Raw genomic sequence first — 25,504 nt, forward strand, 5'->3', positions numbered from 1 at the left:
ATATAATGGACCTCCTCCAACTTTGCTCGTGTCCATAATTAGTGTACTCTGCTGGTACTACTCTTATGTTTCTCAAGGCTGGAGTCAAGAACGAAGCAATTAGTTCTTCCTGAAAACCCGTGCTCCATAAAGTGATGGAGTGAAGCAGAAGTAATGTCATAAACTTCTAGAGAGTTTGTGTGAGCATGTGCCCTGACTGGAGTTGGAATATCTGACACCAGAGAACAAAAGTATAATTGAACTATAGACCAAAACTTGATCATTTTTCAGGACAGAGGCATGAACCATGCTGAACTGTAGAGAATGCTTAAGCCTCTGCCTTGGACTCTGAAACTTTATGACTGTGCCATCTAATACCAGATACCAATGAGTTAGACAGAAAAGTTAGCCGTTTTGTCTTTATGCTACTTGTTAATGCAGGCTGTGTTGCCTAATAGGTATTCCTTTTTTTCCTTTTTGTCATTCAATAAAACTTTCCCCATTATTTTAAAGAAAAGATCTGTTCTTATGTGCACTTAGCTTCAGAAACCAAAAGTTATAAATAATACTGGTCAATCAGAATGATCAGGTTTGGGTCTTGACACTGCCAATAAATTATTGAAGCCTCACTATTGGCGATTACTCCAGCAGTGCAAATGACTATTAAACTATAAAAAAAAATTGGAAGTGCTAAACAAGTGGTGGGTGGAGGGGAAAAGCATAAATTTCCTTGTATGTTCTCTGCCCATCCAGATTACCCAAAGCTGCTCTAATATATATGCAACTTTAGGTTGCAACTCAAAATGCTGGAAGTTGCTGTGAATTCAATAGGACTTAATTCCAAAATATATTTAGACACAAACAGCCAAGCCACTGAAGTCAAAAGGGTAACATTCATTTATTTCAGCTGATGACAACTATGCACTGAGGGCAACTTTCTCCCTACCCAAGCATAACATTCTCATTGACTTCAATGGAGATATTCTGGAGCCAATGGTTTAGGATAACAGTCCAGGGGCACATTCCAGAGACTTAACATTATACTCAAAAAAACTTCTGCATCTCTCCAGTGAATTTCCATTTTTATTCTCTGAATAGGAGCCTCTCCCCCTGTTCCAGATCCGTTACAAAAGAGACAAGCTTTGAAAGTGATTTGCCTGCTACATTGGAGATTGTTCAGTACAGAAAACAAGCCCAGAGTTGCAATGTCCAAACAGTCATGTGGTTCACTTAAACAGGACCAGGTTTAAAAGTGCAGCACTAATTTATTAGCAAAGAAATAATGTTTCAAGAGAAAACACTGGTTCAAGAGAAATTAATCTGATTTTGGCCAGACCTAGAGATTTATATGTAACCTGCCAGTGAATAATCAAATTCAATGCAATTGAACATGTAATGTGTTTGATAGTTCAAAATCTTTTCCACAAGGCTTTTAAGCTCATGAAAGCCGTAAGAGCTTTTCGAAGGATTCTGATTCAATTACCAATGTGCACTAAAGTTAGGGTTTGAAGTACCTAAAATGATCTATCATAATTGTACTGGATACTTTGATGATTCTTAATCTGGCCAATTAACTCTCCAGTCTGAAAGCCAGCTATGGTACCTTATATTTAAATATGTTGAAGATTAAGCTGAAAACTATAATAAAACATATAGTGCTTATTAATAAAGATTGTCACTTTAAGGAGTAGGCACTTCAGATTTCATTATCACTAAGTATTTTGAGCCAACCAGACAGACGGAAAGGTAACCTGATTGCAATTCTGTAGGAAGCGTGGAAGCTATAATATGACAAGTTATGAGACACACATTTCAAACTGTTCATATCAAAGTACAAATTTCAGCACTGACATAGTCAACATACTCAGTTATATCCTGTTCAGACTTTGTCAGACATGTAGGGGTCCTATTAATTTTATAATCCATTGATGCATATCTTTCACTGAGCTGTTCAAGTAAAATGGGTTACACCATTTCAGCTGATGGGTCAGCATTGTATGTTACTGGGTGTTTGTTAGTTGATGTTCTTTGAACAGGACCTGTCTTGGTCAACTCCAAAGCATTACGCTCTGGCGCAGAGTGGTAAGGCAGCCATCTGAAAGCTTTGCCCATAAGGCTGGGAGTTCTATCCCAGCAGCCGGCTCAAGGTTGACTCAGCCTTCCATCCTTCCGAGGTCGGTAAAATGAGTACCCAGCTTGCTGCTGGGGGGTAAACGGTAATGACTGGGGAGGGCACTGGCAAACCACCCCGTATTGAGTCTGCCATGAAAACGCTGGAGGGCGTCACCCCAAGGGTCAGACATGACTCGGTGCTTGCACAGGGGATACCTTTACCTTTACCTTTTACCAACAACTGGGTACTTGTTAGCTGATGTTCCCTGAACAGAACCTGGCTAGTAATCCCTGGCCCCAAAGAAGCATGTTGGTCCTCAGGAAGGGCCAGAGCTTTTTCTATCCTGGCCCCCACCTGGTGAGGGCCCTGTCCAAACTCCCAAAATTCCACAGGGCCTGCAAAAGGGCGCTCCTTCACCAGGCATTTGCCTGAGACCAACAACAGGTGTCCCCTCAGACATCCTCTCCATGGCCTGAACCAGTCTGTCCTCTTTAAGGGCCTTAGCTAAGTTCCGTTCCTGTTATATTGTTTCAGATCACTGAAATTGTGTTATTCAGATTATTATTGTTGTATTTGTTTATGTTATATATTAATTTGTTCCATGGATCCCCCATGTTGTATGTAAACCACCCTGAGCCATGCTTTCATTGTATACATCTCTCTGCAACTGGATTTTCCTAAAGTACTTCTTGAGGGAGTACTTCTTGAGGGCACCTTTACTAAACTACAAAAGGGAAAACATGGGGGGAAAAACAGATATAGAAATGGGACTGAATTTATTAATAGCGGCATGCATGAGAATTATGTCAAAATTATAGCATATGGAAAACCCCAATTTTTTTGAGTGTCTATGTATATCGAGAGTATTGCATATCTGACCTAAGCAGACGATTTTACTATAAGTGCAGCTGAAGCACTGCTTGTGATTTTATGATTCTTAATTTAAAATACACTCAACATTTTACCTTGTATTTTGATATACCAGCATTTATTGTACAGCAGTGGTCCCCAACCTTTCTGAGGCTGGGGACCGGCAGGGCATCGGCCCGCGCCCGCGCTGACCACGCCCGCGCATCGGGCTGCACCCACGGGCCGCGCCCGCGCATCGGGCCGCGCCCGCGCATCAGGCCACGCCCGTGCATCGAGCCGCGCCCGCGGGCTGTGCCCGCGGGCTGCGCGGCCCAGCCCTGATTCCCTCTCTCCGCCCTCCCGCAGTAAGAAGCTTCCCGGGCCGCAAGCTTGCGGCCTGGGAAGTTTTTTACTGCGGGGGGGGGCGGGGAGAGGGAGCCGCGGCCCGGCGCCATGGCCTTCGCGGCCCGGCACCGGGTCACGGCCCGCAGGTTGGGGACCATTGTTGTACAGGACGAAATGACTGTAAAGTGTCGCTGTTGTTGACCTAAACAGACATACTTTAAAAATGTTATCTGTTTTACTTAATATTTCTGGTAAGGGCTTGGAGGAGGAGCTGGTCTCATGGCTTAAGTGCCACTCAGTGCTTAACACCCACTCAGGTGGCTGTCCCACCCGAGGGCCTCCTCTTCCAACTGGATTGCCTTGTCTGCCCAGTGGTAAGCCAACTGCCTTCTGTCCCCCACCCCAACCACCCCCTCCTCCTTCCACTTCCCTCTGAGGCTCGGAAGCTGCAGATAGCTGCCCCTGGCAGTGAGTTCCCTGCCCGGGGTTTCCAGCCTGCAGCCTTTCCAGGTCCAGGGAGGAGGGAGAGGCCATCTGCAGATTTCTTCCACCCCCCCCCCATGCACCAATCTAGTGCCTGTTGTATTCCTGTATGCAACGGGCTTTGCCCCTAGTATGGGAATAGCTGCCTACATCAATAAATTTGTAACGAAATTGACTTTTCCATCATGTTTTAGAATAACAAAATATCAAGGAGTTCAACCATCTGCATTTTTACAGTCAGAAAATATACATTACCCAAAGTTGGCTTCAGCTTTGCAAACTAAGTATTGTAAATTACACAGAATATGTGACACAGAATAGTTAGGCACAAGACATTAGCAAAAACATCTTAGTTTGTTATTTAATCTGCAACACACATAAACACGAGACTAGTTAAATATAGTTGTACAGCATCTCTTTTACTGTATTTACTGTATTCTAATACTCCATAATATATCATTTAATGTATATATTTCTATTTGAACATAAGGTGTCTCTCAGTTTTATGAAGAGGAAATGCTGTAATTTCTATCTGCCTGGATGTACCAACTTTTTGTTCTAGAAAGCTCTGAGTACTTGAAGACTTTGTTCTGCCACTTTCCATAGTATTTAGGTAGTTAAAGAAACCAGAACCTCGTTAATCCGTCAGCTGTCTCTTCCTGGGTCTCAAAAAACAAAGCAAGCAAAGGCACATATGCATTTCATAACCAGTAGCCTTGGATTGTCACTTGTCTACTGTTTTATTGAACTAAAGGAGCTAACAACAAAAAAGAGCTGAATGCATTAGCGAAAACCAGTGATGAATTAAACTAGATATACAATAGATCAAATTTGTTTCTTCGCTTCTAAAGCAGTTAGAAGTGCCCCACAGTTACAAAAGCTGGCTTAACATGGCCACTTTAACTGAAAGCAGATTTATACTATATTCAAGAACATTTCTAGTTAAGTAATTTATATTAGAGTAACTTTTAGTAATATGCAAGCTAGCCCTGACCCAATCTTAGTGGATTGATAGCCTGTCCTTATACGGTGGGCCTTCAAGGTTTCAAGAGGGTTGCTGTGCTTTCATTCCACATTTGTTTTTTCATATAGGGATGATGCACCCATGCTCGACAACTGACCCCAAACTACCGTCTGAAGAGATGTGAACATTTAATTTCAAGTTAAGGGACTACCAAGTCAAGTCTATAACTCACTGTGAACAATCAATTGAAATAACCCACTATCTTCGGACCAGCCTAGGACTACCAAGGTACTCATACATGGCAGTGGGGTAGTGCCAGTGCCTCAAGAAACTGTTTCCCCATGCTGGACATCACCCACTGCTATGTCATCAAGCCTGGGCACCAGTTAAAGGAGCCAGGAAGCAATGTCACCCTGTTGTTAACTGGGCTTTGACTTGGCAATCATCTTCCATAAGGAAAAAGTGATAAGATTTCATGATTCTTGAGAATGCAGAAATTTATAAATATGTAAAGATCCAATTGAAAAGTAATGAACTAATGAACGACAGAACTCAAAACTTGGCTCAACAGCCCCCCTCCATCATTATTTAACATTTGTTTTCAGGTTAGAATTTACAGCTTTTGGACAAAGCCATTTATTTCTTTGATATATACATATGTATTGCTTCCATCTTGCAACTTTTGTTTCAAGTATTCTGCTCAGGGCTTGGCCTATCCATCTCTCTTCTTCTTGCGTTATCATATGGACCTTGAACACAGTAAACACTTGCTTTGTGAAATATAACAATCGACACTGTATGGCAGTAGTGTAGCCAGCCTGTGGAGGATGAATACGTTTTCTGAATGCAGAGATGAAGGAAAGTCACTGTGTATTCCAACAGTGAAATCCTATGCAGAGTTACTCCAGTCTAGGTCCACTGAAGTCAATGGACCTAGATGGGTATTTGCATAGGATCACTCTGAGGGCCATACACAAGCCAGGAACTACACATGGAGGGCCACAAGGGGTAAATTTGTACAACGTACACCAGCCTTTTTCAACATTTTGACTATGGAGGAGCCACTGAAATAATTTTTAGACTTCAAGGAGTCTCAGAAGTGATGTCAGCTGGCCACACCCCCAGGGGTGACATCACTACCCACACCCTTAGCCATCCTTTTGCTACCTCCCACCACCTTTACTATTACTATGGTGGCTCTGCCTCGTGTACGCCAGAAAGAAGAGTAGGATCTGAGAAGACAGCACAGCCCCCCCCCCATATCACACCACTTCAGAGCTCCCGTGGACCCCCAGGGGTCCACAGACCCCTAGCTGGGAATCCCTGATGTAAACTATGAGTTTTCAGGAAAGATAAGTTACTGTAATTGTTACCTGCTCTTGGGATAAGGTAGGCTATAAATATGAACAAATGACATCTGTAACCAATGGGATTGTGGCTGTACCACACACATCCAGTGTCACAGATCGAGTAATAGAGGGAATGTAGTAATTTTGTAATCTGCCCTGAGCCCATCTGTGGAGAGGGGTGGTCTATAATAACTATAATAATAATGTAGAGGAAGAGGTTGCATCATTTAAGCAATGTTTTATACTGTTGACACCAAGACTGCAATTCTGCCTGCTCCCATTCTTCTACTAGGGAAGAGTTTCTTTCTTGACCTAAGAATATTGTGGAAAGGGCCTTCCTTGTATCAATATAGAAAGTCCGAAAAAAAGAAGAAAGGAACACTAGATTTAAAAATGTTAGCGCATGGAGCTGTAGGGATTGTGAAGCTGTTACCACAGCATGAAGCCACATTTTATTTGTATAATAACAATAAACATTGCAGTCATTATATGATATTCCAGTCACTGGAAATCCTTAAGGCAACTAATAGGAGCAATTAAAAACTACTGGGAACATTTGTGTTTCTAAACAGTGTGATTAAAGCTTTACTTCCTAAACCTCCTTAAAAGTAAAACTGCTTGAACTGAGATCTCACACTGATATTCATTATCCAATTCACTATTTTTGGAAGCTTTGTGCATCTGATGTAGCCTTTTAAAAAAATGATTTAGCAGCCATTAAATAGTTCATGCTAGCTAGATGCCTATCATCAACAACAAATCTCACAGGGCCAGGATACCTTGGCTTTATATATAGTCAATAGAATTGTATAAGTTCTATCCCCCTAGGGGGGATTTTGCCTGAAACAGCATCCCATTACATACCTAAATGTTGTTTTTGGTGCCACAACAGGCACCCTGTGAGGTAGGTGGGGCTGAAAGAGCTACTCTTAACCAGTACACTATACTGGCTCCATATTATTGTGCAACAAATCCTAAAGAGGAATGGGAAGGTGACTGTAAGCCGCTTTGAGCCTCCTTCGGGTAGGGAAAAGCGGCTTATAAGAACCAACTCTTCTTCTTCTTCTTCTTCTTCTAAACTTATGTAAGAATTAAAAGAACTATCACCCCCCCCCCAAAAAAAGGGGGGAAACAAACAAACACGAAAGAGTTAACAGTACTCTTCTTACTAGTTTAGTATAAAGACATTCCCCATCCTAGTAATTACATCAGAAGCAAAGTAACTACAACTACTAAAGAGAGAGGAAATATATAATTTGTTAGTATACAAATTCTCATCTTCTTATCCAGATGCTCATGTTCTGAAGTGCAGTGGAGGGTATCTTGCCATTTCTTGTTTGTTCAGGTGGCAATAGGAGGGAACAGAGACGTGTGTTGCATGACTAGTTGGAAGGGAGCATCTACCACAAATTCAACAGGTAGAGTGCTGCTGATCCTCTTATGCTCTTCCCCATTGCCTCTCCCAGACATTTCATGCTGAAATTCTTTAAGGACACTCATGTGAATGCCATCAAACCCCAATGACTTCATCCCTTAGCTCTTCTGTTTAACAGAGCTCTTCAGGTTACCTCCCCGAAAATAATGGCCTAAACAGGATAGGCAGGATGGAAATATATTTTAAATTAAAATGTGTGTGAAATCTTCTCCTTTAAACTTATTGTTACCATTGTACAATTAGGATGCTCGCCACATATATCATGTTGTGTATTGCTCAAAAGAGCTCAACTCCTCTAGTCACATTGTGGGCGCTGCCTAAACTAGAGGTCATTTTCTCTTGTTAGCTCTACAATTAACTTGTCTAATGCCTAGTCACACAGTTTATCTAGAAATGGTCTTTTTGTCAATCTGGAGTACTTCAAAAATCTGAACAATATACAATACACAAGTAACAGTATGTGGGAAAGAAACAACCGCCATCTTTAAAAAATAAATCAGCCATAAGAGAGAAATGTGATCTTAAAGAAGTCAAAAGCTTAAAATCAATGCACAAAGATACTATTACCTGTTAAAGGCCAGTCAGTGGCAATTTCTGTTTCTGGAGTGTGACAGTTTCCGTAGAGACATCACTGAACTAGCCACTGCAACAAAGGATTACAAGAAAAAGTTTACAATAATCAGAACAGTTTCCTCAAGTGTCAACTAGGACATTTTTGAAAAACAATAAAGCCTAAGGTAGCATCCAGTCTAATGGTATGCTCGGGGCCAGCGGTTCTCAACCGCTCAGTCTTGGCAACCCCAACTGCGGCGTCAGTGGGGTCGGCGCGCGCGCGTGAACGTGCGCGCAGGCGTACAACACTCTGGCGCGGCGTGAAGGCGGCCATGGCTGCCGGCCGCCGCTTTAGAGTGACAGGGTGCCTGTTAGAGCGGCTGCGGAGGACGGCCGGCCGGCGAGGGCCGGGCGGATGAGGGAGGGGCCTCTGGAGAGGCTGGTTTGAGGGCGAGGCTTGGCGGCAACGCGGCCAGATGGGATGCCTTGTGCTGGGCCAGCAGCACCACTCCCTGCCGCCCCACTTACCGCCCTTCTCGCGGCGGTCCTTCCCCAGGCTCGCTGGAGCCGGCGAGAGATGGACAGCAGAGCGCGCGCGCGCCAGGGCCCAGCCAAAGGGGCGGGACGGGCCGCCGGTGCACGCCGCTTTCGCAGCCCAGAATGGGAGGCAGCTGGAGCCGGCCGAGGTAGCGACAAGAGAGAGAGAGAGAGAGAGAGAGAGAGAGAGACACAAGGCGGTCACGTGAGGACGGGCGCTGCTGAAGCTTTCTGAAGGGCTGGGAGGGGGGTTTCTCTCCCGAGCACGTAATGCGGCCCGGGAGGCCGGTGGAGCTTTGCTATGCGTTTGGGGCCGCTCTCTCTCTCTCTCTCTCTCTCTCTCTCTCTCCCCATTTCCCCGCAGGGATGGGGTTTTCAGAGAAACGCCTAAGAGGAAAGAACCCTAAAGAGGAAAAAAGCCTGCAGATGGGCACTGAGCACCGCCCGCTGCTGCCTGCCGCCGCCAGTGCGGCGACCACCAATCTGGCGACCCCCGAGAAGGGTCCAGGCGACCCCAATTTGTTTCCTGAGTAAAGAAGGCAATCACTCTGTTTTGGATAAACAACAACATTTTGGCAAAACTAGTTGTTCTTTCTTGGCTTACCCTCCTTATGTCCTGGAGACCCGAAGTTTCAAATATTAGAAACATGGCAAGATATCTTACAGTTGTGGCTTTCTGCTCACTTGAGAACTTTATACACATAGATGTTAAATATAAGAGCCCTGTCGTCAAGGTATAGATAAATCTCAATTAACAGGTGCTGGGAAGGATTTTTCTGCGTGAAAAGTTGAACAGAATAGACAATATGGAACTACATGGGTAATAATTACTGCAGCTTCTGATGTTCCACTGTATACAGAAAGAATTCAAATGCTTTCAGGGAATGGTTTCATATTAATGTTTTTTTCACTCATTTTCACTCCACCTTTATCTAAATCTAATCTAGCTTTATATATTCTGCATACAGAATGAAGGCAAAGTAGATAAAATATATCATTCTGTTTCTCCATATCTTGCCCGAAGAGTTGCCTCTTGTCCAGAGTATAGGTTGCACATCAAATAGGTTATGCATCAAACCATCAGATGTTATGGAACATTCATTTCTTTTAAAACCACCCACAGCTTTTCATGATCCACAAAGTCAAAAGCTTTGCTGTGGTTTAAAAAGGTAAAGGTATCCCCTGTGCAAGCACCGGGTCATGTCTGACCCTTGGGGTGACGCCCTCTAGCGTTTTCATGGCACATTCAATACGGGGTGGTTTGCCAGTGCCTTCCCCAGTCATTACCTTTTACCCCCCAGCAAGCTGGGTACTCATTTTACCAACCTCGGAAGGATGGAAGGCTGAGTCAACCTTGAGCCGGCTGCTGGGATTGAACGCCCAGCCTCATGGCCAGAGCTTTCAGACTGCATGTCTGCTGCCTTACTACTCTGCGCCACAAGAGGCACTTTTGCTGTGGTTTATGAAAGCTTATTTTCTTATGAAACTCGTATGCTCCCGTAACCAATGTAAATGTGCAATATGATCTCTAGTGCTTTTCTTTTTAAAATCCAGCATGAATGTCTAGTGTTTCTCTTCCCATAGATGTTAACAATCTTTGTTGTAAGATTTTGAACATCATTTTACTTGGGAGAGAAATCAATGCAATGGTCTGATGATCGTTGACATCTTTTTTCAGAAATATAGATTGAACATTTCTAGTCTGTGGGCAATTGTTTTGTTTTTCTTATTTACTGGCATGTTAAGATTTTGATGGAGTCAGTTTCCGTGACCTGAAGCAAATCTACTGATATACCATCCATTCCTGGTGATTGGTTTCTCCCAGTAGTTTTGAGTGTAGCTTTCACTTCACTTTCTAAAATTGCAGGTTCAACTTTTTGGAATATATCAGACATATTTTCATTTCCTGTATAGTTCTTCAGTGTACTGTCCCCATCTTTTCTTTATTTTGTCCTGTTTAGTTAATGTATTTCCATATTGATCCTTCAGTATGCCTAATCGTGCTGTAAATTTCCCCTAGATTCCTTGTCCCTCCTTTTTAAATTATTTTCTTCTTCTCTTCTGTTTCTTTATACTAGCTATTACAATGGTTCTCTTTCTCTGTATGTGACAGTTACTGGAACTGTGCATTTCAGAATTCTGATTCTATGTCTTATTAATAGACAATAAAATCAGAGTCCAGTAGCACCTTTAAGACCAACAAAGATTTTTTCAAGGTGTGAGCTTTTGAGTGCAAGCACTCTTCGTCAGACTAAGAACTGACCATCATAACAGTAGTAATATAAAAGCAAAAGTTAATCTTATTACATTAGTAAACTGTGTCACATCATCCACACACAGCCACATGATAACTCCCTGCCAAAACAGCATCCATACAAAAAAATCCATTAATAGACAAACATCCATTTTCTGTTCTTTCAATCACTGAATACCACAGCATCTTTCCTAGTGCTTAAGATAATATAAAATATGCCTTAATATTCTATTCCGCTAAGGCGAATGTGTTACATCTGTGCAAGGTGGGACATAACTTGTGCATGCATGTCATGCTACTCTCAGTTAAGGAAAGTGGCAAGATACAACCCAATAGGAAGAGTCATTCATTGGTAAATGTGTACTTATGAATGTTGTTCTATTAATCAAAATAATGCTGCGGTGATAAACCATAAGGGGGAAAAATTCATTATAAAGATCCTTCTAAATCACATCCACAAAATTGTTCAAGATAAAGATTCAAAGTTACTGATTTACTTAAGATCTTTTAAAAAATAGTACAAATCCAGATCATGTACATTTTGCTCAGAAGACTGGGAAAAGGTCAAGCCAGCCTATCTCACATTCCAATAGAAGTCGGAATATCTTTAGACACTTAAATCCACTGACTGGAGCTGTGAACAGGCAAGATAGATATTTCTGCAAACATAAATAGGGCCCTAAGTTTGCAGGAAAATGTGAAATCAACAACAACAAAACACTTTAAAAATAAAAATAAAATGGCAAAAGGAGTATCTGTAGCTTTAAGCAACAGATTCCCGCTGCGGTTGTCATGAGGCAACTATAGTATTCCAGGCTTGAGTCTTTCAGTAAAAAGCAGGGGAAGGGGGCAGGGCCCTTTCCAGGCTGATGTTGGCCTTTGAGGGAGGATTCGCTGGGGCCAAGCCTGACAAGAGTTGCAGCTCCAGGCTGGGAAATTCCTAGAGATTCTGTGGTAGAATCTGAGGAAGCCAGGGTTTGGGAAGGGAAAGGCTTCAGCATTGCATAATATCACCAAGTCCAGTCTCCTAAGCAGACATTTTCTCCAGAGGGATAGATCTCTGTTTTCTGGAGTTCAGTTGCAATTATGGGATATTTCCAGGTCCCACTTGGAGACTGGCAACCATAGGCTTGACAGCAGCCTCTGAGTGAGTTGATACCATATGATTTCCATGACTTATCTAGACCTGGCTGCTTCCTGCTGTTCAGTAGCAGCCACCCTATGAAAGCCATTCTGATGCAGCAGTTACAGCTTCAGAGAAAGATCTGGGAGACCCAGCTTTAAATCCCCATCTTGCTGTGGAAGTTCACTGGGTGATTTTGGACCAGCTGCATATTTTCAGCCTAATCTATCTCACAGGATTGTTGTGTGGATAAAAAAGAAAGGGAAACAAATGATGTAAGCTGCTTTGGTCCCCGCTGTGGAGAAAGGTGACGTATAAATGGAGTAAATAACGAATAAATATAACTGAAGATGGGAGGCAGATAAAAAGTAGGTTGGTGAATGGGTGAGAAAGAAAGAATGAGGCAAGGAGAGTATATGGGGATTTCTAAGAGGAAGGAAAGAGGAAATAGTATGAGGAGGACATCTCCTGGAATCACAACTGATCTCCAGATTTCAGAGATCAGTTCTCCTGAAGAAAAAGGCTGTTTTGGTGGATGAACTTTATGGCATTATACCCTGCTGAGGCTCTTCCCTCCCCAAACCCCAAACATCTGGAGTACAATAATAGTTTTCTTTACAGTCAGTGTTGTGTAGCTGTTAAGAGTATCTCATTAAGTTGTGGGAGACCCAGGTCAGAATCTCCACACTTGCTGGATGTCCCTGGACCAACAATATACTCTCAACCTAACCTACCTCACAGACTTCCTGTGAGCATAAAATGGAGGTGAGAACTAAGGGTTTCCCATTGGGGAGGAAGGCAAGGTACAAATAACACAGATACATTGTTATCCTATTGCTATTCTAATCTCAGATGACCAAGTATTGTTGAGAATCATGGCACTCAAAACTGAAGTACCTACTGGGAGAAAAGGCGGGGTATAAATGAACTAAAATAGTTTTTGACTGTGTCAAATGACACTGAACCACTGTAAATAATGTTCTGATTTCTATATATTGTTAAAAGCTATATGGGAATGAACCTGTAAAATCCCTTTCAATCTTGATAGATACTTTAATGGCTGGAAATGAACTCATGTTTTTTTTAGTTTTATAGATTATATTTATATATGTATGAACCAAACACACACATTACACTTAGGTTTAGGGTTGACATAACATGTTGAAATCTCTTTCCTGCCCCTTCCCACTATAACAAACAACTATGTTCTTTCTTTGTAAAGAATGGATCGCTCAAGCTGTTTTGGCAATTTCACAGGGGACATTTAGAAGAAAAGCAATGAAGCCAGACCAAGGCATATTCATGGGTTTTCAAAATACCCAGCCCTAGTTATGTATCAATGCTGCCTTTTGAGAGAAAAAAGCAGCTGTTTGGAACAAGAAAGCCAAATAATATTAGCTAGTCAAACTGTTCACTGCAAAAACCAACAAAACAAAAGTACATACAGATGAAGAGAATATGTGAAGTCAGTTCTCATACTGAAAGACACCTGCAAGTCTGAATTTGATATTGAAGCACGCTTATAATTTATTTAGAAGCTATTCACATGCTTTCACGCTGGGCATCTGTTAACCCAATGTCCCTGAAAGCTTTTAACACAAGTAGATGGAATGGAAATTCTATTTTTTTTTTGTTTTACTTCACTCCAAAATAGTGAAAGCTATTTTGTATGTGTCATAGGTGGGGGGATACTTAAAAATAGTGGGGCCAGACATCAACTCAAAAATGTTTACATTGTAAGGCCTATCTGGCAAGATGGATTTACATGCACATAAGAGGCCGATCTCTAGACAGTATGAAGGATACATACAGTTCACCATCAAGCCATAAATGGTGGCTGCATAAGGAGGAATGTGAATGAAGAACCTATTTTTATGAGGCAGCCAGAGGAGAATGCTATGCCTATGCTTGCTTTTCTACCTCAACCCCCCTTAAGCCACTACATGTTTTTTCGTATTCTCCACTGATAGTTCAAATATTTTAAATAAAAACCATATTTGCCACAAGAAGCCACACGCATGTATTTTAGGATTTCCCCTCAGAGGCGATTTGGACATCTCTGGCAGAAGACCCAGTAGTAAGACGAAGGTTTTCATCAGGAAGACATATAGCAAAGCAGGAATGTGCCTGGGATATTTGAATGAAGTTTTTGATAGGAAATTTCAGGAGCAGTAATGCAGTGAGGTAATTCAAGCCTCTAGATCTCATGATATTATCCATTAGCCTCTTCCACATCAAGTGGTACAGGATGCAGCCAATGACTTATTACAATGTTACAGACACAGATCTATATGCACATTAAAGAGCAAAGCCAATTTAAGACTTGTTCACACTGTCAGAATTTAGTATAATTCTTTTTTTAAAAGATAACTTTTGAACTTTGAAAAGACTGTGCTTGGGAAAGGAAAGAGGGAAATGGAAGGAAACCCAGACACCACCCAAATATGAAAAACACAAAAATGAAACAAAACGACTTGCTTGGTAGAAGATAATTTAAATATGGTCAGCAGATGTAAACAAACAACAAAAGTTGGGAGAAAGTGACTTTAAAAGGGTGCTGGGATAGGATGAGGTTACCAAAGTAAATCTGCAGACCTTTCATATACTTCCTGTTTCTGTCTGTAGGGCTGCCATACACTAGATGGCTGGAGCATGGGCTACAATTGATCTCTGGGCAATAGAGATCAGTTCATCTTGAGAAAATGGACACTTTGGAAAGTGGACTCTATGACATAGAATACTTTGGTTACACCCCCAAAATCTCCAGGTATTTTCCAACACATAATTAGCTATCCTACCAGTCTATTATTAATTTTATTACTTCAGTTTGTTGGGTGCTGTTTCTGAATATCACAAGACTCTGTGTGTGTTCCAGACATAGTTTGCTTTGCTCACTTGCTATCCTTCCCTCAGTGTCCCATTACAGCACAGTGGGATGCACGTCTACTCAGAAGGTCCACTTTGTTAAATGGAGGTTACTTCCTGGAAGTGTGCACAAAATAAATAAATTAGTAGCTTTCTTGTATCCTCTCAGGCATTGTTATACATTGCCATTCTTTGCTCATCTTTCTTTCCCTATTCCTCTCCACTCCTGTTTCTCTTCACTGCTATGGCTTCTTCCCCTTTCTCATCCAAAAGAATACTAAGAATCAAATGCTGTAATTAAACACAAAATAATACTAAGTATCATCATTTTTAATGTGTACATATATAGTGCACATAAAACTCCAGGAAAAAGGTGCACAGCCATCTTTGGGGGCACCCTGCTGAAATGTTTAGGGGGTGTTTCTAGATTCCCATCCCAAGGCCTGGTCATTATGGTACCTCTGTTCAGCAGTTATAAACATAACAAGAGTGAGGGTTTTTTGGTTTGTTTTGAAGTAATTTTAAATACATCCAAAGATCTCATTCTTTTTGTTTTCATCTGCAGAAATAGAAGTGACACAGGAGTGTGGTTCCACTGCAGGGTTCTCTCTCAAGGCCACGATGTCACTACAATTTACTCAAACTGTCTTGTTCGTTATCCCTGAGGGATGTGTAGGAATAATACAACAGCCGTGTCCTTCCTAACTCAGTGAGCCTCCATCCTAACTCAGCAAGCCTATGGATTTTTGTGCATGGCCAATGTTATTTATAGAGTTTATAAATCTAAACATTTTCACTTCTTAGTCAAGATGCATATTGTTTTAAATGGCAAGGTTTGACACCAGAACCAAGGATTATATCATGGGAAAAGAGCACTTTATTTGTTTGTTTAATTATTTATTTGCCGCCCCTGAAGGCTCAGGGCAGTTTAGAACACACACTCATGCTTAATGGAAGACCACTGCAAAGAGCTACCTAATGTGCTGTAAGGAATGAAGGGGCCAATGGAGCCCTCATGCTAGTTGACCTTTGGACAGAAATGTTGCAATGGTCCAGAAGTTACTTCTCATTTACCTGAATTATACAATAACTCCAGACAAAATGCTACATTCACAAAAATCTGTAAAACCTACCGAGCCAAAGTGAACAGATGGTTAAATATTATTTTGCGCACAAGTGACTTTTCTTCTCTCTCAAATCACCATTGCTTAGATGAGGAAGCACTAAATCACACCCAAGTGACACAGCCGAGATTCTGGCTGCAGTGAAACACCATTATTTCCTTAGTTAGTGTAAAGCCAGCATGGTCACAGTAGGATCTGGGAGCCAGGTGCAAATCCCTACTGCTCCATCAAATCTCACTGAGAGACCTTGGGCATGTCATTCTCTCCCAGCCAAACTTACCTGCACTGGGCTGTTTTGCAAGGCTGAGGTAGTGGTGGGAAGAATGATGTAAACTCCTTGGCTCCCCACTGAGGAAAAAAATAGCATATAAATAACTTACTAAACAAATAAATAAGATCAGTCGATTGAAAAGTGTAACTTAGATCTTCTATTATTTGTTTAAAGCATTTTTATCCTGTCCTTCTGCCAAGTACCACATGACAAAAAGTTTCTTCCCTACTCCATTTTATCCTCACAACAAATTCTGTAAGGTAGGTGAGGCTAAGAGAGAATGGCAAGTGGGGAATGAGCCCAAATTTTTCCAGTGTCAGTCCAACACTCTGACCACCACATGGGCTCTCCACAGACTTGGCTCAGGAGTAGGTGGAACGCAGGCAGCAAAGTACTGGTAAATCCTGGACTGGGGTAAAGAAGGCCACCTAAGCCCCAGATGCTGGAGTTTGCATTGCCCTGTCCTCTATGGCTTAGATGTACCTCTCAGTACAAGTCTAAGATCTCTTCTACCCTCAATGCTATTTTCTGAGAAGTTCCTACTGTACTCTTATGGCTAAGTCTAGTTGCCCATTCTGCAGCTACTTCCTTCTAACATCTAATACACACACAAAAAAGATCACAACAACCACTGTTAAAAAGCTGTTAATAACCCCTTCTACCAACCTCAGAGTACTTTACCTGTAAAAGGATAGTATTAATTACTAGCTATGATTACACCTTCAAATAGCACTTTTGAGGCTTAATGTTAGAATCCTTCATGTGAATCACACTCATAATGGAATGAAGCGAATGAAGGGCCCCCCCTCCCCCCCTCCCCCATCTCCCCCCTTCCTCCCAGAACTCCACCAGAGCGCTCTGGACCTGTTGTGGTATTGCACCGTTCCATCGTTATATTATTTTATTATATTGTTATACTGTTACATTATTCTGTTATATGGTTACATCCACTGTTATTAATTACTGTATGTTTTAACGAAGACTGTTTCATGTATCGTTGATTAGTTTTAATGTAAACCGCCCTGAGCCTTCGGGGAGGGCGGTATATAAATCTAAATAAATAAATAAATAAAATAAATAAAGGCTGATGTCCCAGTAAATGGCTTGCATAAAAGCAGCAAGGAACTGTGACAAGCTGTTATTTAACAAATGGACTGCAACTGGTTGACCCCCCTCCCCCACAAAAACCAAAAGAAGCAAAACCGAGAAACAAAGACCAGCTCTCACTCCTCAAGTCCCAACCCCTAAATTAAGCTATATTTCAAAGTATTGTAAAATAACATTGTACAGTTTAAAGGGAATATTAGTAATCGAAATGATTGATCTGTCAGCACCAGATAAGGATCCTAAAATCTGAAATTCCTGTTAAGCAGGTATACAAGGCACTGTGCTTCAGCCCTCATTTTCTAAGTAGCTATTCAGTATTATCAAAAGCTCCAGCATAAGGATTCTTCTCCACACTACAGAAGAAACCTATTCCTGTTTGTTAAGGACTTGTCCTCCCTTAATGTACTGGAGAGCAGAACAATATTTCCAGAAAATGAGACCCTATGCTCAGACTTTTGGGAATCTTCAACTCACCAATGTGCAAATAAAACTTCCTGAATTTCATATAGTAATATGTAGGCCATACGGAATTAGTGTTCTCCAACTCATGCCTTGGATCTCCATGTCAATCAAGTCACCGTACAGAGCTCCCATTTCCCCTGCGTGTGGGAAGGTTCTGCTACTATAGATTTCATGCGTCATGCTTGTCTTTGCATGCATGCTGAAAATACCAGGATAATGGGGTGAAGTCACTTAGAGGAGAAATTTCCTCTATGGCTGTGGTAGAGAGGATTCTTCATGGCTCTAATCCTGGGATAGCTCCTCACTATGGTACCGTCCTGATGTTTGGTTTGTATTTCCTGTCCCCCAACTCTGCTGCCTATAGGCTCTGACACCATTAAGGTTATAATCCTGGTTCGCCTTCTTCCTGTTGTATAACTGACATCATATGTTTGCAGCCCAGGGGATCCCATGACCAATCAGTACTTGTTACAGAAAGCTTAAAGACCAGTGCTTTAGAGGAATCCTCTCCTGTACTTTGAAGGTATGTCAAGCAATTTTTTCAGACTCAGTTTCTTATTGCTAGAGCACTGTGAAAGGAAAGGTGAGCTTATGTAGAATATGGAATTCCAATGAAAGAGAATGCGCTGCCGTTCATACCACCCTGGAATCAGCATGGGTCACTCTAGGGCTCTTATCAGGACTCAAACATGTTCCCTTCAGGTCTTGGTCAGCTGCCAGTTTTAGCCCCACACTTCCATGAAGAAAATTTCTACATTCCTAAAATTTCTGAGCCTTCGGAGAGGGCGGTATATAAATACAATAATAAATAAAATGAATAATAAATAAGCACATGTATGTTCTTTATATGTAACCAGAGAGACTGCACAATGCAATATATGAAAGGGTGCACGAGTTACTTAACATTGTTATACAAGTACACGTTTTACCAAGTGTCACTTTCAGTGGAAGTTAAGCATTACACTATGCCCTATTTAAGACCTCCCTAAAGGCCTGCATTCTGCCAGTTGGTTCTCTTGGGAACTTACATCATGCCCTCCCCAATCCCAGAGCAGAACTTTTTATGAGCAATATTATAATCTAACTAATTCTATAATTTTAATTTAAACCTGATTTAGACTGTATGTAGTAATTTATGTAAATACTAGTATCAAAGCCCATTTTAAAAATGGGCTTTGAAAGGGGCGGAAGGCAGGAGGGCGTGAGAAGGTGGCCGCGGCTCCCTTTGGCCGGCAAAGCAGGCTAAAAGGAGTGGAAAGCCCCCCCCCTGCCGGCAGCAACAAAGCTTTGTGGCCCACAGGGAGGCTCCAAATTCACCCCCTCCCACCTCCCTCCCAGCAGGAGTGTACCTGCGGGCCACAAAGCCCTGTTGCTGCCTCTCTCCTCGTGGACGATAATGGAGGGCTCAGCCACAAGGCTTCTAGCAGGCAAGGAGGGAGGGTGGGAGCTGGAGGGCCAGTCAGGGTGGACCTGGACGGACAGGGCCCCGGACAGTCTCGTCCCAGGAGGCTGTTTCCCAAAGGTAAGGGAGCGAAATAGTGTTAAGGACATGTTGTAATCCGCCTGGAGTCAGATGAGACAGGGAGGAACAGAAGCCGAATGAATGAATGAATGAATGAATGAATGAATGAATGAATGAATGAATGAATGAATGAATGAATGAATGAATGAATGAATGAAATGCTTACCTGGTATACTTGTTTAACAGAAACAAACCGTCATTCCTGATAAAGAACCTAATTTATCAGTCAGAGCGGTTAATCCATTTTTCAATACACTGCCTTCTAAAGGACAAGCTTTTATTGCATAATTCACACTGAGAATGAAAGCATGCTCCAGATTTTTTTTTTAACACAAAGGATTAGAATGCCAATCTTGCTATGCCCTCTTCCGCCACTCCCACCCCACGGCCTAAAAGTTCACACAATAATAACTGTACTGGCACAAGGTCACAAAAATACATTGGACTGGCAATGCAGGGAGACATACAGTATGACATTCATGCAGCAGAAGGAATGTGCTGCAATATTGCACAAAATGAGAAGACAAGGAACAGGGAGAAAGACAGCAGTCTGTGCGCTATCCTAAAGCCATTACATGGGAACAGAGGAGCATCACAGTTGGCAGACTCACAAATGGCTCAAACTAGTTCAACTTCCTTAGTTTAACATTACATCCTTCTGGCATCACCCTTCTGGTATGAAAGACACTTCCCTCCTTTCTTGGAATGTTTCTAATAATTCTTAATAACAACAACTTGATTTTTACAGCCCGCACTTCCTGATTGGCTCAGGATTCATTATGGCTGCATTATGTTTTAAATACTTGTAAGCCTAAAAAAACTTATTAATTGGTGAGGGCTATTATTATCTTCATTTATAGCCCACCTTTCTCACTGAAGATTACAGAATACAAAAAGCAAGGCAGATAGCAAAGACCTTCAACAAACAATGTGGTGGGATTCAAATCATAGGATTGTTAAAGCATAAACAAAAACTGTTGAAGGCAACAAAGGTTGTGGAGCATGGCATAACAAAGAAAGAAGGTTATACTGGGAGAGGACACTAGTAGCAAGAGAGGTGACATGCAAGTGAATACAGTTTTTTTTTTAATAAGGCTTTCACAGAAGGGGAGAGAAAACAATAAGTTTCTGTAATTAAAATCAAGCCTTTGAAATCTACCACTTATTCATCAAGACACTGAAGCTTTTACTTACGGTATGTTAAATATACATATAAATGTTAAAGACTGAGACATTGCTAAGGACACAAGCCTGAAGTGTCACTATCACTATCACATTTTTATCCCACGTTTCCTCAAAGGAGCTCACTGGCGTACATAATTATCTGGTTTGAAAGTACCTAGGATTTCAGTCTCACAGTATAATGACACAGCAGAAATGATGATCTACATGTAGCAAACCACAATGATAAAGAGGAAAGGAGGAATGAGATAAACATGTATCAAATGTACATGTTACTCTACATGCTTCAACGCTGCTAGATAAGTACAGGATGATACGGTCCATTTCACTCTTAAAAACTCTGCTTCGGATATATTTAAATAGACACTTCAGTAGAGATGTCTAAGATTAGGCACACCAGCTGTGTTTTGTTTTTGGATGCACTTCAAGCAGGGTACTACCATATATGTGAACTTTTTAAAAAGAATTGAGCCAGACAGCAAACACACTGAAATGATACTGGCCCCTTGTTTAATGGAGCTGTGTAGCCACTACACTCTTAATCACCTTTTAGCTTTCATTCTAAGAACAATTCTTCCTAAATCAGCAATTAATGACACATTATCTCAGGGTACGGATTTTAAATTTTTTTAGTGTTCTTTTAGCTAATTGACTTCTGGGTAATTAAAATTTGCTTATATTATCTAGGAAAGAAAATCTATTTCTCAGCAAGAAGGCAGGTAGAAGTACATAATGGTATTTCAGGCTACAACGGTGATGTATAATTTTATATTTTCAGTGAAGGTAAAAACTACCCCTTTTTGAAAGAGCTTATGTTCCAAAAAGAGTTGACTTACCAATTAAAAATCAAGTAAAACAATTATTAGCAGATCATATAAGGAGGGTTTTTTTTGGGGAAAAGATAGGTGTTCTTGGTGGCACTAGTGGTGGAGAATGGGAGCTGTGGCTTCTTTCATGAACACTTGATCAATAAATTACTCTTCTTTTATCAACACTGAGCTCATAATTTTCTCTCTCTTCTTGGCTCTGTTGACCAGGTAATGCTGATCTATACTTCTATCACTTCTAGACTGGATTGTTACAATGAATTTTATCTGGGGCTGTTCTTCTCAAATGTTGTAATTAATGACAAAAAACCCCTATACACTTCCAGCCACTATCAATATATTATACCAATTCTAATGCAGCTGTAACTGGTTACCTATTTGTTTCCAGATTCTATTCAAGATTCTTAGTTTTTTCCTTTACAATCCTTTATTATCTGCAACCCTATGATGATCTCACCCTCTTCCCTCCCTCACATGTAGGGTTTTCCCTTCTGTCTACTGAGCAGCCCCTTTATTTGATTTGATTATCTATGGCTGTCCCACCCAATCGCTTTATTAGATAGATCAGACAGACAGATAGATGCTTGCCTGGCTGAGGTAACTGAGGAAAAATAACTTCTTAGCTTTTGAAATGGTACACAAGAGGCTAAAATAATATTTTATTTGACTTTAAGGAGAAAAGGTCAGGTGGAATCAGGTGTAGGGTGTATGACATGAACAGATAATAAAAAAGGAAGTAAGTTTGCATTCATAAAAACAGATAATTTGTTGCGACAGGTGTTTCGCTATTCAACACAGCCTTTTAAAAGTTGGGGATAGGCTTTTTTCAGTTTCTGCTTAAACACTCAAGCATAGGTTTCTGAGTTTCACCAACACAAAATGTTTAGAAGCCAAGAACATACAACCAAGTCCCCCAAATCCTTCTTTATATGCAGACTAGGGATCATTTTTATTTTCTAGAAGCTGTTTCTCTTCTTAACTGGGCAGAGATCACTTCTCTTTACTATAAAGTATTTCCCTTTTTTAATTGAATGAGGACCCTTATTGATCCATTCACTTAGCCTCCCTCCTAGTCCACAGTCAGCACTTTACTGTCTCCACAACTGTCAGTTCCCAATTGTCATTCTTAAGTCTCAACAGAATTCTGTTTGGCCTTTCACTGGGTGGTTCTCAGATGCTGTTAGGCATTAACACTTGACAGTCCATCACAGACCCAAATACTTCAACAACCAGTTCTTCCTGTATCAACTCATGTGTCACCTACATTTACCCAGGAGCTTGTTCTTTCTCTCCCCCCTAGCCACACTCATGATTTGCCACACTACCTCTAGTTCTATTTTTTTTTTGTCACCCGGTTATTGCCTCAGTAATAAGAAACTGTCACCTAGAAGCAGTCTGGAAGGTACTATTCCTGCAAGGCATTTCCCCCTCAATCAGGCTCTCTCTCAATGGGTGTATGCCCCAAGCTACACATGAATCTGACTTTTCCTGACTGTTCTTCCTCTGCTTGCAAAGACTATGATTTTTAAATTAACATTTTTACAAAAAAAAATCCTCAGATCCTCAATTTATATTAGCCTATAGCCATTAACAAGCATTTATATATTGGATATGGATCATCTCTTTTTCAAAATCAAAGCTCAGATTTGCCCTCCCACAACAGATTATTCTGAAGCTCTTGACTGTTCAGTAATTTGGACATGGCCTCACTGGAGAAGGATGAAAATGTGACATTAAAACTTCTGGGGTCATTTGGGAATACAAGCATGAACTATAATCACCTTTACTAGAGCATTTTGTGGGTTTCAGGCTACGCTTGCAAGCAGAATTCAAGTCAGAAAGATCTCTTCTGGGGCATACACAGGCAAATCTATTTCAGGTTTAAAGAACCTGACTGGGAACTTTTCTGTTTAGTGACTGCAATTAAATCTGGACTGTACTTTCTGTTCCTACTGCTACACTGAAAGCACAAGCAAGGATTGCTTAATAATCTGAAGCCTGAGACTGGGTGGTATGGACAACTTTGCTAATACTGGTCTTGTAAGTATACAGATTCTGGCACACAACCAATCATTTGCACCTAACTAGAGGTTTCAAAAGCAACTTACTGCAAATGTGCATATGATCTAACAGAGAGTACATGTGCAGACACACTCTTTAGGCATATTTTACCATCTTCATGTAATAATCTTCAAGTCTCTCTTGTGATTTCAGAACAATTTCTATAAAATTCAGATGGTTGACTTTTTAAAATGTGCAAGCCTTATAAAACACACATGTGATGGGAATTAGACATTAAAGCATCCACTTAACTATTTCTTAGGACAAGTCCAGGGAAGGTGAGAGGCAGGGGGGGGGATATAAACGTCCCTGATCCCAGACTCATCAAGTGCAATGTCAAACATCATAGAAAATATCTGTCATAGAATTTACCTGAAGATGACCACTACGTGGGTCACAGACTGGGAAAACGCACAACAAAATACTGGTTTACTAATCCTACCAAAATAGCTACTCTACAGAGCTGTTTAAGGACAGGAGACTTTTGGTATGGTTTGGGAAATGAGTCCTGGAGCTCATCCCTAAGAAATTCTTCCCTATGATCAGCCACATGTAGTGGTTGCAGACAGCTACTTGGCAGTGAAACCAGACTCATGCTCAAAGGTACACCTTTCGGAATTTGCACATGCCAGAAGTGACTCTTGCCTATAGAACAGGCGGCAGGACTGAAGCTAGGATACAGCTGCGGTGGAAAACGATGATTCCAGCAGATGTCAAAAACAGGCCGGGACGAACAGGTGAGGGCTCTCGCTGCTGAAGTGCGGAAGATCTCACTTTGCTCGGACAAAAGTAAGCCGTCCGTGAGCTCAACGGGATTCGCTTCCACATCGGATCGCAGCCTTCACCAGGCGAGCGACCTTCTCTTCGGCGTACGCGCGGGAGCACCAATCCCGCTACCCACCCACTCACCCGTGAGCCATTTCTGCCTCCACACCAACCTCGCTTACCTGATCCGGCCGCGTCTCCCACCGCAGAGCCAACCTTCCCGGAGCGTGCGGCCGCCAAGTCAACCGCGATCTCCCCCCTCCCTCCCCAGCGGCAGGCGGAGGAGAAAAGTCAGGAATAAAATATCTGTATAAAAGGGGGCGGTGCAGATACCGGCTTCAACCAGCGCTTCTCCGGCAGAAGCTCCACCCGGCTCCTTTGTGGCGTCACAAGCCGCGTCCGCCAATGGAGGCCCTGCTGGCGGAACCGCTGATCTGGCGAAGAGCATGGCGTAAGGGAAAGGGGAGGAGGGGGTCGAGAGGGAGCCAGAGACAAAAGGAACCCTTGAACTTCCTCTAAGGCGAAGGGAGCGAGCCTGCCTGGCCGCGCCGAGCGCAAAGGGGTGAAGAAACGGGGTTGTGTCCTCAGGAGACGCCCCCCGACCCCGGCGGAGTCAGCCTCAACCGATCCGGAGGGAGACCCATTCATTTCATAAGAGTTCCTCCTCAGTAAGCTTTCCGTTCTCAAAAAACATGGGCAGAGGTTCGCATTCGCCGGCAAGATGAAGCTTCACTCGCTTTCCGATTCTTTCACGTCCCAGGCCTGTGGTATTGAAGACAGAAAAGCAACCGCTCCCCGACTCCTCCCAATTGTCCAGATAGTTTGTGGAGCACCACTTTGGCTGGGGACGAAAGAGCATTTATACTTGTTTACCACTTTCGTCATGTGCCTTTCTCCCTTCAGGCGTCTCAGGACTTTCCTTGTAATAGATGCTTTTCTTGACGATGATCAGTTAATAAATGTAAAAGTTACTATAGCTGTTAGAAGTGATAAGAAGCCCTTCTTTTAACATTTGTAAATTTCTCCATCCTTTTGTTGTCCAAACTGAGATGATCAAAGGATACCACGGAATTCTGGCACCATTTGTAGGCTATAAGAGATCTGTTTTGGGGGAGAAAATCATTTGGGATCACACCTAGCAGCATGAAGTTGAGGCGGATAGAGTTCATTTCTCTGATACTTTTGTAGGAACTCTGGTCTTTATCAAGTAGTCTCTTCTTGTCTGAGCTTAACCAAGGTACAAAATTAAAAAGGGGCAAAGGGCAAAAGTAAAGTATAGGCAACAAGGGAAATTGATAACTGAAATGAGTGCACAATGCTTACAAGGCTGGGGAA

The 25,504-nt window shown here is 41.9% G+C and overlaps 1 protein-coding gene and 2 long non-coding RNA genes across 8 annotated transcripts in view; 1 reads left to right on the forward strand and 2 right to left on the reverse strand.

Moving 5' to 3' along the window:
• Positions 1 to 24,512, reverse strand: part of LRRC8B (leucine rich repeat containing 8 VRAC subunit B) — a 35,023-nt gene extending 10,511 nt beyond the window's left edge. The window contains exons 1-4 of one of the 6 annotated variants that reach the window (XM_077333084.1): positions 24,352 to 24,490; positions 16,253 to 16,320; positions 14,879 to 14,965; positions 8,085 to 8,160 (exon numbers count right to left, since the gene is read on the reverse strand). The gene's annotated coding sequence lies outside the window, so the exon portion shown is untranslated. Of the gene's footprint in view, positions 1 to 8,084; positions 8,445 to 8,597; positions 8,739 to 14,804; positions 14,966 to 16,252; positions 16,321 to 24,351 lie in introns of those variants that run through there. The other 5 variants (XM_077333082.1, XM_077333078.1, XM_077333079.1 and 2 more) reach the window with 5 other exon arrangements.
• On the reverse strand, positions 859 to 3,669 carry LOC143835451 (uncharacterized). Its single transcript, XR_013230153.1, has 2 exons — positions 2,320 to 3,669; positions 859 to 2,048 (listed from the first exon to the last, which is right to left on the reverse strand). It is a non-coding gene; the product is annotated as an uncharacterized LOC143835451 (long non-coding RNA).
• LOC143835458 (uncharacterized) lies at positions 8,638 to 18,110 on the forward strand. Its single transcript, XR_013230155.1, has 3 exons — positions 8,638 to 8,755; positions 14,609 to 14,750; positions 15,414 to 18,110. It is a non-coding gene; the product is annotated as an uncharacterized LOC143835458 (long non-coding RNA).
• Positions 24,513 to 25,504: the final 992 nt, after the last annotated feature.

The sequence above is a fragment of the Paroedura picta genome, chromosome 4, assembly GCF_049243985.1.
Source record: "Paroedura picta isolate Pp20150507F chromosome 4, Ppicta_v3.0, whole genome shotgun sequence".
Lineage (NCBI taxonomy): Eukaryota > Metazoa > Chordata > Lepidosauria > Squamata > Gekkonidae > Paroedura > Paroedura picta.